We start from the raw sequence: 13,566 nt of genomic DNA on the forward strand, positions 1-13,566 counted from the left end.
GGAACACAGGTTGACAGCAAGCTCTCTGCTAACAACCACAGTGCCACTGTGTTCAGAAAGTCCATCTATGTGTCACACCTCATTACTAAGGGTGTTGCATCCAGGAAGTAAGAGGTCATTGTCTGCCTCTACTGTCCCCTCATTAGGCCAATCAATGAATACAATGGCCCATTTGTCATGTATCTCACTGGACACCTGCAACAACTGGAGAGGCTGTAGGCCTTAAACACTTGCCCTATATGGACAGACTCCAATAACCCCAACTATTATCTGTCTCATATTGGCTACTTAGAGGTGATCTCTGCCTGACTTACAAAGCCATGTCTGACCCAGCTCTGTCAGGAGTGCTACAGCTAAAGAACCCAATCCTTCCACACCACATGCCTCAGAGACCTCAACCCCATTTCCACAATCAACAGAACATGCTGGAGGGACAGGTGCCCCAGAGACTGCCCATGCTATGGAATAGACAAGCAGAGCATCTCACTGGCCCTCTTCAAGAGAAATCTGGATGAGTGGATAGGAAATAGAAATCCCACCCCGAGGATCATTCCAGTGGTTATTATACTCATTAGACACACTGGGACTATCATCAGGTGGCACAATGCCAGAGTATTCCCATGGCCTAGGCTTGTGAAGGCTCCATGGCCATTTGCCTAGTACACACCTATGAACCTATGAACCTATGGATCTCAGTACTGGCAAACATGTGTGTGTGCATTAGTGTATACAAAAGTGTTTGTGAGTGTGTAAATATATGGGTGAAAGCAGTTTGAGGCCCTTCTCACCCAGTACACCTACCATTGTCATACCTTACAAGGGCTGGTGATGTTATTTGCTATATAGGAACCTTGGGACACTTTTCATCCTTTAAGCTCCATAGAGAATGCAGTAACTGCATAACACTATAGTACCAATGACTACATAGGTAGGGGTTCTAATTTTAGTCCTGGCAAATGTGTGTAAGGGTTTGTAAGTGTGTATATTGGTAGGATACAGCATTTTGAGACCTCACTCTCACAGTACACTGCCCATTGCCATACTTTATAAGTGCTGGTGATGTTGTTCGCCTTAGAACTGTGGGACACTTCACACTATAAGGTTGGTAGCACATGCAATAAATGCATAACACTGCACAGCAATAACTAGATAGGTAGGGGATCTTATCTCAGTCCTGGCAAAAGTGTGTGTGTGTGTGTGTGTGTGTGTGTGTGTGTGTGTGTGTGTGTGTGTGTGTGTGTGTGTACATAAACTGTATCCTGTGTATGTGTTTGAGTGAGTACTATATCCATTGGGGGGTGGGTTTTACATTTTTAGGCCATGTTACTCCCAGTACACATCCCAAGGTCCACTTTACAAGGCCCGCTGTCTTCATCAACCATAGAGGTATCTGTTGACACTCTTCAGCCCAATAAGGTCTGTGCCGCATGCAGAAACTTTGTAACAATATGGACTGACTAACAAGATATGCAGGCCTGCTAATCTCAGTCCTGGCAAATGTGTGTATGAGTGTATTAGCCCAATAAGGTCCATGCCGCATGCAGAAACTATGTAACAGTATGGACTGACTAACAAGATAGGCAGACCTGCTAATCTCAGTCCTGGCAAATGTGTGCATGAGTGTATTTGTGTGTGTAAGTGTGTATAACTGTAGGTTCGAGTATTCTGGGTCCATTCTCACCCAGTAAATCACCCATTGCCATACTTTACAAGGCCTGGTGATGTTATTCACTTTGGAATTACCTTGGGACTCTCTTCACCCTATAAACATTGTGGCATATGCAATAAATGCATAACACTGTATTAGCAATAACTAGACAAGCAGGAGTTCTAATCTCAGTCCTGGCAAATATATGTGTGTGTGTGTGTGTGTGTGTGTGTGTGTGTGTGTGTGTGTGTGTGTGTGTGTGTGTGTGTGTGTGTTTGAGTGGGAACTATATTTATTGGGTGGTCATGGTAATCCCAGTACACATCCCAAGGTCCACTTTACAAAGGCCACTGTTCTATTCCCCTCTGAGGAATTTGTGAATACTCTTCAACCCTATAAGCCCCTTGCTGCGTGCAACAGTTATGTAACAGTATGGAATGAATAACATGATAGTCAGGGCTGCTAATGTCAGTACTGGCAATTGTGTGCATTGGTGTCTATAGCAGTATTTGTGAGTGTGTAGACTCGTAGGTGACAGTCTAGTGAGTTCTGAACAACCAGTACACCCCCCATTACCATACCTCACAAGGGCAAGTAATGTTATTCACTTTACAGGTACCTTGGAACAGCCATCACACTATTGGCTCCATGCCACCTGTGATAACTGCATAACACTGTAGTACCACTAACTAGATGGGTAGGAGTTCCAAGCCCAACAATAGCAACTGTGATCCTGCATGTGTGTGTGTGTGTGTGTGTGTGTGTGTGTGTGTGTGTGTGTGTGTGTGTGTGTGTGTGTGTGCTGCAGAATATGGTGGTTGTCTTTGCCACTGCAGATCACTTGGAAGACATAAACAGGGAACCACATCACAGGACCTCATACATTGGTCCGAGTTATTTACAGAACATGCACATCAACAATGACTTTCATTAGCTACCACTTACAACCACATCATACCCCTATCAGCAGATTATGAATCTGCATTGCACTCCTGGTCCTGATGTGTCATGTTCCCTCAATGAAGGCCAGTACATTGCATAATCCACCATTCATCATTCACCTTTGTGCAGAGGGATGACAGCCACTGTCTTCTGTGCAGGTGGGATGACACCAGTGCTCAGACTGTGGTTGAATACAGTGCAGAATGGATCTGACAGCCCATGCCTGTGTTCATGTCGGATGCAGCCAGGGATGGTATCATGACTATGGAGATGTCTGTGTGTGGCCTTTGAAAGGGCATTGTGGACCTGCTTCCTGATGATGAGGGGAGGGGGCAGGTGCTGTACATGCACATGTGTACCACTGGGGGGACAGGGTGTGGTGTTTACACTTCACTTGTCTGCAGCCGGTTGCCTATATCTATGCCATATGTGCATGTGGTGTTATCGACCACCACTACAGAGCAGATTTGTGTGTTTCCTCTGGAATTGCAGACACGTGTGGAAGGCCTAGTGATTTGCCTTAGTAGATGTGTCCAATCTGTACTCAAAGACAGCCTTAGTGTACATCACCTGTGTCATTATTTGCTTGTACAGACCAAAGTAACATTGCTTCCGATGAGGCACCTGTACCTTCTTGGCCCGTCTAGCAATTGTTTCCATCTATTATGGTATTTGTGTATTGCTGCTCTCCACCACAGGTGTATACCCGACCTTGGGGGAGATGATGTTGTCCTGTCAGGTACTGCTGAGTCTATAGATCTATGTGGGGGCCCACATAGTATTGTGGTGTGGGCCTGGACACTGCTGCTAGCTTCAAGAAATTATATGTTGGCTGTACAGCTACTTCTACCTACTCTGAGGGGATTTATAGTCATTTGTGTACAGTTCATTCTGTTTGACACTGTAAGGGGGGCAGGAGAGATGGTGACCTGAACAGTGATGGCTATGTGGTCAGATATTCCCAAGGAGGATGGCACTGTAGGAGTGCTACATTGGCTACTCATGTTGGTTAGGACCAGGTACATGAGATTCTCACCTGCTGTAGGAGTGTTGACCAGCTGATCCACTGCATTGCCATTGACAAAGCTGAGGAATATATGTGCATTCCTGTTCCAGTGGCATATGTCAGGCACACTATGGTTGGGTATTTGAAGTCACCCAGGAGCAGGGTATACAACTGAATCCTGACAGATTCCAGCAGATCCCAATAGGTGTGGTGGATGTCCATTGTCATGGTAGGAGGCCTGTATTTAGCTAAGATTTGAGCAGGTGTTTTGTCAACTAACTGCACTCGGGGTGTCACCCATGCAACATACTGTTTGTCCAGCCTGGAGGTGTGTAAGTGTATGCTAATGTTCAACACTCTACCTCCTGTGGCTTTGTGGGCCTCCATTTGGAGTCTAAACATATGATGGGATGAGTGACCTGGCAAGGTTGGTGTGCTCTCCACAGCTAGAAATCAGGTGTCAGTGACTGCACAAATATCAGCATCCTACCGGACAAGGTATGCTTGCACTGATATGGGTGTCATGGTAAGACACCTAGCTTCTGTTAGAGCAAGACATCTGCACAAAGGCACACATCAGTGCTGGGCAAAGGCCAGTAAATTGTGTCACTTTATGAATCTAGCTGAAACACACTTATTTGCTAGCAAAGACTGTGCCACATTCACAGGTGTACTCTGCAGAATATGACATCTGACAATGACATGTATGCTAATTTGTTATAACTCCAGTCTTTAATGGGTTGCCAGTGATGTGCCAGACAATGTACAACTGTCTATGGCATTAACTACAAATATGTGGCAGGCATGTGGTCAGTCTGCAAAACTCTGGGCAGTTATCAGGTATGGGCTCAGTATATCACATACAGTTCAACACACACATCTGCATCTGTCATGTAGTATGCACATACTCTATGTACAACTCTCACATTTGTAAGACAAGCATCTGTATCACAGGTGATATATGAGTAATTACAGCACCCCAGGTAGCTGGCCTACCAGCAACACACTCAGCATTGGACAACAGAGACTCCAGTAGTAGTCATACATGAGCTGACCTTTGCTGGGGTGACTCAGGACAAGAGATGTGCTCCATGTCAGTGCAGGCAGGGCAAGCAGTAATGGCCATAGGTGCTGGACAGCAGCATGTGAGTCCAGCAGGTCTTGTTGCGGCCTAGTGTTTAATGTCCCATTTGACATCATTGCATCCCCCCTTCTGCATTCCATTACATGCTTACATGATTGACATACCTGTTATACTGCTCAGGTGTTCTCTCACAACAAAGCAAATGGTTAGGTTTGTGTAGTCGCAGTCTGTTTTTGTGTGGATGGGTTGAGGCCTGTGTTGCATAGGCAGCAGATTGCATTTTGTAGGTAATGTTCATGAGCAGGTGATGGCCTGTGCACCAATCAGTGTCTCCCACTTTCTACTTTCATCCAGAGCAGATGTGTTGTCTTTCCATTTGCCAATGCTATAGCAACACAGTGCTATAATTATGGCCTTCATGTGTGCCTTATCTCTTTTCCTTCCCTGTGTAGAGGACATTATGGTGGTGTGGGGGCTACAGCTTCACAGACAGTAGGTGGGAATACCTCTCAGGAGAGGACATGTGGAGACAGCCCAGCAACATGGGGAACAAAGCTCCAGAATTGGGTACAGATTGTAAGTCAGTATTGCTGTTATACACATAGAGAGTTGCTAATTAACAGGGTTCATCCGGACATGCATTTTCTGTGTGACTTGACATCTAACAGTGATATGCCTCTGACAAACCTCTCAACTGTCATTATGTCCACAGACTGCCCAGGGGTTCACCTGTTCTGTTTGGTCTGTTCCTCAGACAATGTCTGTTTCTATGGAAGCAGTGGGATAACGGGAGGATTGTAGTCAGAGTAACTGTTGACATCCATTGGTGTTTCAGACATCATCTCCTTCAGGGATGTTATGTTACAACAAAGCATGTGACACTGTCAACTGTTTCAGTTTGTAACACCATTACGTGAGATATGCCCCTCTTTCCAGCCCCCTGTCCCCCAAGTATGTCATGCATTGTCCAAATGTCTTGCAGTAATTGAGTCAGAGGTATGTGATATCATTATTTCTTGACTGCACTCAAGGTATTATCCATTGACATAGCAGACTCCTGGCAGTGGTATGTGACAGTGGCCATGAATATGGACTCACACCCTGTACATTCTGTGGAAATCTGTACATATGAAAGTTTTGTATGTCTGGCAATTGTGAAGCAACTACCAAGATTGTATAGCAGTGTTGTGTGTAGCTGTTTGTTTGGGTAGGGAGAGTAGCAGATATGAGTGTCACAGATCATTTTTCTGACTGTGCATACTGCTATGGCTGCTGGTGGTCTATCAGGTGTGTATATTTGTTGGGGTAGACTGAGAAAGGTCCTGTAACACCTCAGTATTCCCAGTACACTGTGAGTTGGGCCAGTATTTGTCAGTGTATTGTGTGACTGGGAATCATGATATGTTCATTCAAACAGTCATTCTACTTTAGAGTTCATTTGGAGTACTGGTATGTTGCTGTGACTGTGGTGCAAATGGTTGTGGGTGAACATTTATGCACCACTATCTGCTTTTCCCTAAAGTTCCATCCCTGTAGTGCACGATATATTTGGATATACATGGGTAATTGCCCAGAGCTGATTTGGGTTAGTGTCGTGTTGGTCTTACTGTGGTTCAGAAGGTGCTGGGTTACATGGTTGGTGGCTGTCATGGGTTTTTCCATTCTGTTACATGACTGCGGTCATACCTCCCCACTGTCCAGATGTCTAGGCACTGTCCTGATGTGTGGCTCATATGTTTTGTCTGTTGGCCTAACAGTTGTGGGTTTCTGAGAAGTCACTGGGATGAAGTGAGCATTAACAACAGTACAGTTTGACATTAATTTGTGTTTCAAACCTGCAATCTGTCTGGCATTGTATGTTAAAGCACACCATGTCACTCTAGCAGACTTCTACATGTATGACAACCATATTTCAAAAATGTCACTATTGTTTGCCCTTTATCCCCCCCTGTTTGTTGGTCTTTTTGCAGATTTGTTGCAGTAAGAGGTTGGTTATCTTTCTATATATGTCTACATTTTTTTATTTAACATTTGTTGACTGGGAATGTCCGACTAGGCTCCATAGAGCCTATTTTCAATGGAGGCCCGGGGAGAAATGCTCCAGACGCATGTCTTTAGAATGTGGGAGGAAACCGGATTGTGTGTCTATATATATATATATATATATATATATATATATATATATATATATATATATATATATATACACACACACACACACACACATATATATATATATATATATATATATATATATATATATATATGGGTCTACTTCAGAAGAGCGACAGACCAGTTGTTCGACATTCATTTGGTCGACAGCTCATTTGGTCGACAACCAGTATTCAAGGCACTTAACAGGGATTTGCCCCCCTCCCCAATGTTGTGCGATCCTGGAGTTGATATATATAGTTAGGGGGTGTGGGGGGGCACATCCCCCCCACCTATTTTCATTTAAAATGTGTAGTTCTTCTTGTATTTTTAAGCTTTTAAATGAAAATAGGTGGGAGGCTTCACCCCCCCATACCCCCCATTGTGGGGGGCTGTACTCCTACACCCCCCTAACTAACTATATATAACAACTCCAGGGTCACAAAACATTGGGAAGGGAGGGCAAATCCCTGTTAAGTGCCTTGAATACTTGTCGACCAAATGAGCTGTCGCCCAAATGAATTTTGATGAAATGGTCTGTCAATCTTCTGAAGTAGACCCATATATATATATATATATATATATATATATATATATATATATATATATATATATATATATATATATATATATATACATATATATATATATATATATATATATATATATATGTATATCATATATATGTATATAACAGTACTATAGATATATAATTTTCCCTTATGTTGAATGACTGATATGTTTGTAAAAACATTGCAAGTTCCTACAACTTAGGTGGTATAGAGGTATGTTGCTATGACTGAATTCCCAACTAGGGAGTGATTACTTTTTTCATTAATGATAAATGACCAAAATGAATGATATGTTTGTAAATCATTACAGATTAACACAGCTCAAATGGAGTAGTGGTACTTTGTTGTGATTGTAGTGCACAGCATCCTGGGTTTGAGACTTGGTAGCACTGATTACGTTGTTGCTGGGCAGAACAAGGGTAATAAAGGCACTTGTAAGCAGGTTTGCAAGATTGCTAAGAGACGGTTAAATAAACCCACTTAGCATCACTTACACCCGCTCTAATTTTCTTTAAAGAAAAGAAAAAAAGGTGATAATAAAGTGGTGAAATGGGGGCAAGCAGAGGGTAAAATATTATGAAAAGCAGCTAGGGAAGTGCAGGATGGCTGTAGGAAAGAAACATAGCTCTACATTTCTTCGGCAGCAACAGCTGTGAATTACATATATAGAATTTGGAATTTACAGCCTCACATCCCACAGGGTGAGGTGCTGGCGACAGACATTTGCAGAGTAATCAGTGGGTTAATTGATTACTTTCACTGTACATGTGGGAGAAATGTAGAGCTATGTATCTGGCAATGATTTTTTTGCAGGACAGGTGCCCTTTTTTTTAGGTGGGATGCTGGGAAGGGCTGCAGATATTTTTGGGGAGGTAGGTTGGTTGGGATAGGTTGTATCTGCAGACAGTCAAGAAAGACAAGACAGCAGACAGGGGTGGTATATGACACATGGGGTCTCCTGTTTGTCAAAAACACACTTTGTCGAGAAACAGAAGGTCGAACCCACTTAAGCAAAAGTGCACTACATCGGAAGTCCACTTTCGTGAAAGACGATTCACCAAAGCACGTCACAGTGGGGAATAAGGAAATATATCCTTTTCCCCACTGTAGTGCGATCTTTGAGTAGGTATATTTAAGTAGGGAGGGTGTGGGGGTGGAGGTGTGGCTTTCCCCCCTGCAAAACAGTGTTTACAGTATTTTTTTTGTCCGATTTGGTGCACTTTCACAGAAGTGGGGTTTTACTTTTCTTTTTTGAGATTCTGAAATTTCGATAAAGAAAAGTAGACCCAACACATGACGGGGTAAACATCTTTAACGGGAAGGGTGGGTGGGAGTCCGAAGCCCATGAGCCCCCAAACGGCTACAGTGGGCCTAAGGTCCCCACCCAAGGGCAGTCATCACTGCTCCTTCATGGCCCCAAAGGTGGCTGTGCTGGAGGTTGGACAGGAGGGGTGGCATGCCCCTTGAGGTGCACCAAATGGCTTTCAATCTGGCGCAGCTGGCCACCAAACTCTGATTGTATGGCGCTGTGCACCAAAGCCTGGACCTAAATGTGAGTGACAGGATCCTGTCCACGCCTGCTGCCAGGGGCGGGTGGGCCCCATCCTCTGAGGCAGTTCCACTCGAAAGTGGAGCAGGACCAGTGGACGTGGAAGGCCCGGGTTGGGTCCCAGACATGCTGGGGCTCGATGCCATGGCCAGATGAGGTGGAACAGGCGGATCAGCTAGGATCTGCCTTCCCAAATGTGCTATGGTGTTGAAGTTTTAAAGAATATGTTGGTTAGTCATGAACAACACATTTCCAGATTAGTTATAACAGCATGCATGGTTGTTCCAATTATCCCCATAAAAAAGATTTGAAATAGTTGCATAGCAAAATGAACACATGCATAAATGGAACAACAGTATGCATCATAACAACATGCCAGTAATATTGACGGCAGCAGGCCACCAACAATGGTGTTTGAACAAGGTATGTTAATATGCAATCAATCAAATATAAGACCGATAATATAACACAAGTCCCAACATTAGGTTTGGAGTAAAACATACCCGTAGTATATGATTTATTGTATTGATCCAGATGAGGGGTGGAGGGACAGACAAAAAGTTGATTAACAACTGTTTATGCTTCTATTTTCCACAAGAGTACTGCTCAATACTCTATGGTTCTACCCTCACTTTACATCTGCGTATGGCACTCAGCTTCTGTAGCACAAACATACCTATTAAACTGTCCACCTGGAATGGTATGGGGAAACTGTGACAACTGTAGGTACATGCCTAGAGGGGACTCGTACATGTCAGGATTAAATATCTGGCACAGGAGGGGTACCCTGAAGTGCTGTTATGTGACTGTGCTACTGGCATATCTGTGTCCAGGGTTACTGGCAGCAGTGACCACTAGCCATAACAGTGTGACACTTGAGAGACATATTGGGAAGAGTGCATGTTGTATGTACCTATCCTGTTGTCATTTGCAGGCATGTGGTGGGACAGTTGAACAGTTGTACACAGCTTATTAGTATACCCTTCATACAGCTACCACCAACATTTCTTTACCTGTACAACCTGTGGGGAAAATATCTGTTAACACTACCTGACTGTTTTTAAATTTATTCCTGATGCCTTGTGTGTGGATATACACACATCGTAGCACCATTCCCTGGATTTGAACCATATCTGTGTGTGCAAAATTAACAACTAAGCTATTTCTCATCACACTGAGCTAATGGGGAACTGCTGTTTTTAGTTTCACTAGTTTCTGCCTAATAGTCTCTTGTTTAGACAGTGTGAACTTGTAATCCTGTGATGCATGCATGACAGATAGTTATTGTACTGTGCATTAATCCTTTGGATTACTGCAATCTGGGAAGCAAAGGTTAACACAAGGCAATGTTGGATGGAACACAATTTGAAACTTTACACATTACTATTCAGGGTTCAGAGCGTAGTGCAGTATATATTTCACATTTCAGTTATATCTTATACAGCTCCACCATCTACAGTTTTTTCTTGCAGTTGGTTCACAGATGAAGCTCAGTTAATGTGTGCTGTCACAGCCACATTTGCTGTGAAGAATCTGTATATTTTCTTAATGTCGACAACAACATACCAGAATAAACACAACAGCTTTATGTAGGTAGTTTTTTGCACATCAGTATTAGTCTGTCAAACATTTTTATTTATTCAGTTCACACAGTAACAGTATACCTACTAGCCATAAGCAATGTACTCCTTCTTAGCTATTTGAACAATATAATGCAAAATAGCTTTGTAGTCACCAGCCTGTTGGGGCAGCCTCAGCAGTCTGTCACCATGGGCTTTGATGTTCACAGCCCTCTCTGCTGCAGCTGTAGAGAAGAGAAACAAAAATTATGCCTACCTGTCTATCACATTCTCAGGCTAGTATTTTCTACAAACTACTTGATAGTGATACTTACTCATTTCTGGAGCATTCCATGCCCAAGCATCTTGGATTCACTGGGCCAAGAGTTCCCCCTTCCTCTGCTTTAGGTCAGCATAGGGGTGCTCACCTGTCCAGGAGATGCTAGTAGCACTGGTGAGATCACGTGCGAGATGGTCCCAGGCCTCCATTTTGTATTGTGAGCCCTGGTACTGGCTATGCAGCAGTCTCTCATCATGGTTTTCGACAAGGAGAGAAGTCTGAAAGTCAAATGTTTAAATAAGGTCATATTCCGACCCTTTACTGTCATTGGTCCATTTTGAAAATGCTGAGCACAGCTTAGCAACATGCAAACCGACTAAGCTAGGTTGAACAGTGCTTAAAGGGGTAATTTCTGAGAAAGTTTAACAGTGCGCAAATCCGCTTAGCTGACTACCTGCTTTTTAGCAATCATGTGTAAGTGATGCTTAAACCTAGTAAGCATAGCTGGGCATTGCTGACCATTGCTCACTTTTTATTTTAAAAAATATCAGGATAATGGCTTCATTTAGTAGGTGTATATGATTTACTTTACATGACATCCCTCTATGTGCTTTCATTACATTAGTAAGGGGTGTGACTATACTGTATGGGACACTTGTGTATACATGGGTGATCTGACATGTTACATGCACTCACACTTTCATTTTACACCAGCTACACTACCCTGGTCGAGTAAAAACAGTTACTACATTAAGTTTAAAAAAATTATTTTAACACTGCTTTTCCATATAAAAATAACTTGCCTGTTTTGGTACTCGAATTGTGAACGCCTGCATGAAAAGCAGGACTCTAACCACTACTCCATCTCAGTTTAAGATTTTCAGCTGTATATTTATCTCCTATGGGATGTTTAAGCAATGCAAAGCAGAGGTCCATAACATGCACACTTGCTTAGCTGTGCTTAAACATTCCCTAGCTTGTAAAAAAATATTTATTAAATTATTATTATATTATGTTATATAGTGAGTATTGTGGTTTTCTGACAAGTCATTGAGGACTGCAGTCAAGAAATAATGGCATACATTTGACTTTCAGGCTCCTATCCTTCAGAAATTCATGCTAATGCATATCCTATTTTCTATCAACTTTCTAAGTTTGTGAGGGCAATATTTAAGTACTGTCCCTATTTTTAGTGCTTTGTCCCCCCATTATTTGTGCCTTTTCCACATGGACTGCTGTCAGGGAATAATGGCATACATTTGACTTTCAGACTTCTATCCTTCAGAAATTCGTGATGATGCATGACCTGTTTTCTATCAACTTTATAGGTTTGTAAGGGCAATATTTAAGTACTATCCTTATTTTTAAGGCTTTGTCCCCCATTATTTGTGCCTTTGCCCACATGGACTGCTGTCAGGGAATACTGCCATACATTTGCCTTTCAGACTTCTCTCCTTTGGAAATTTATACTAACACATGACCTGTTTTCTATCAACTTTCTAAGTTTGTGAGGGCAATATTTCAGTAGTGTTCCTTTTTAGGCCCTCCCCCCCAATTATTTGTGCCTTTGTCCACATTTTCTGCTTTAGCAGGATGCGAGGTGTCATATGGTACTTTTAAAATGCAGGGAGTGTGCCACAGAACCTGTCACACGCACCCTGCATTGGTTTCCTGCTCCCGTATGTATTTCAGTGTCGGTGGACAGTGAAATGATCATTTATTTCATTTCAGTGTCCGCAGACACTGAAATACTGGCATAATATTAGAGAAATGTGCAAAACAAATGTCAAAATATCGAGAATCTGGCAAGTATTTAACAGTAATTTGTTTACTGAACAACTGTAAAGGAATGCAACTTAAAGACACTTTCAGTGATCATTTACTTTGCACTGTCCTTCACTATGATGTTACCATGCAGTTAGTATATATAAATCAGGTAGACTTGGAGGTCCCTCCTCATGGGGGGTTGCCCACTGCAAAATAAAAAAAAAAAAAAAAAAAAGCTTATTTTGGGATTTGATAAACGTAGCTTTCAGAAATATTTCCTCACAGTATTGTCCACCAAAGAAATTTCATCTGGTCCGTCAATGAGTATATCAGCTGTAGATTAATGACAACAAAACAAAAGTTCTGCATTTTCTCTCTAAAATTCTAGTTTAATCATCCCTATCCAGTTTCAATAACAAATTAGGGGCCTGATAAGTAAAATGAGTTGTCTTTAAACTTTTTTTTATTAAGTTGCTTAAGACTAAACACCAAACAAACATTACACAATAAGTAAATAAAAACAAGTTGAATATATAAGATCACATTAGAGCTAGAATAAAACCAATTAAAATCAAGCTATAGAACTTGTATAAGGAGTTTCTGGATGAACTAAACAGGCATCCAAAAATAAAAGAAATTTAAGGGACTTATGAATCAGGGAATATATACAGCTCAACAGGAAGGGTGTGAGATAAGCAAATAAGTGCCTGCCATAATTTCAAATTGAATTCTGGCCATAATGAGCAGTCTCTCACCAACAGACTGGGGCTATCTGTGGGTATAGAAACTCTGTTAACACATGGTACAATAAGATAGAACTAGAACTTTAAAAGCTGATCTAAAGACTTCTCAAAAATAACCCTGACCAGCATATGGGAAATGGAAAATACCACCATGGTGTTATAACAATCATACATTTTGAAGGCCGGTCAACTATAACACTGATGATAAATCCAATTAAATTAATGAGTCTATAATCAGTTCATCTGGCAGCCACTACTGATCTAC

The 13,566-nt window shown here is 42.2% G+C and overlaps 1 protein-coding gene across 4 annotated transcripts in view; it reads right to left on the reverse strand.

Moving 5' to 3' along the window:
• The window catches only part of LOC122798186 (squalene monooxygenase-like), a 1,096,774-nt gene that overhangs the window by 829,038 nt on the left and 254,170 nt on the right, over positions 1-13,566 (reverse strand). The gene's annotated exons all lie outside the window — the stretch shown is intronic.

Source organism: Protopterus annectens, chromosome 3.part1 (assembly GCF_019279795.1).
Source record: "Protopterus annectens isolate FY-2018-M chromosome 3.part1, PAN1.0, whole genome shotgun sequence".
Classification (NCBI taxonomy): Eukaryota; Metazoa; Chordata; order Ceratodontiformes; family Protopteridae; genus Protopterus; species Protopterus annectens.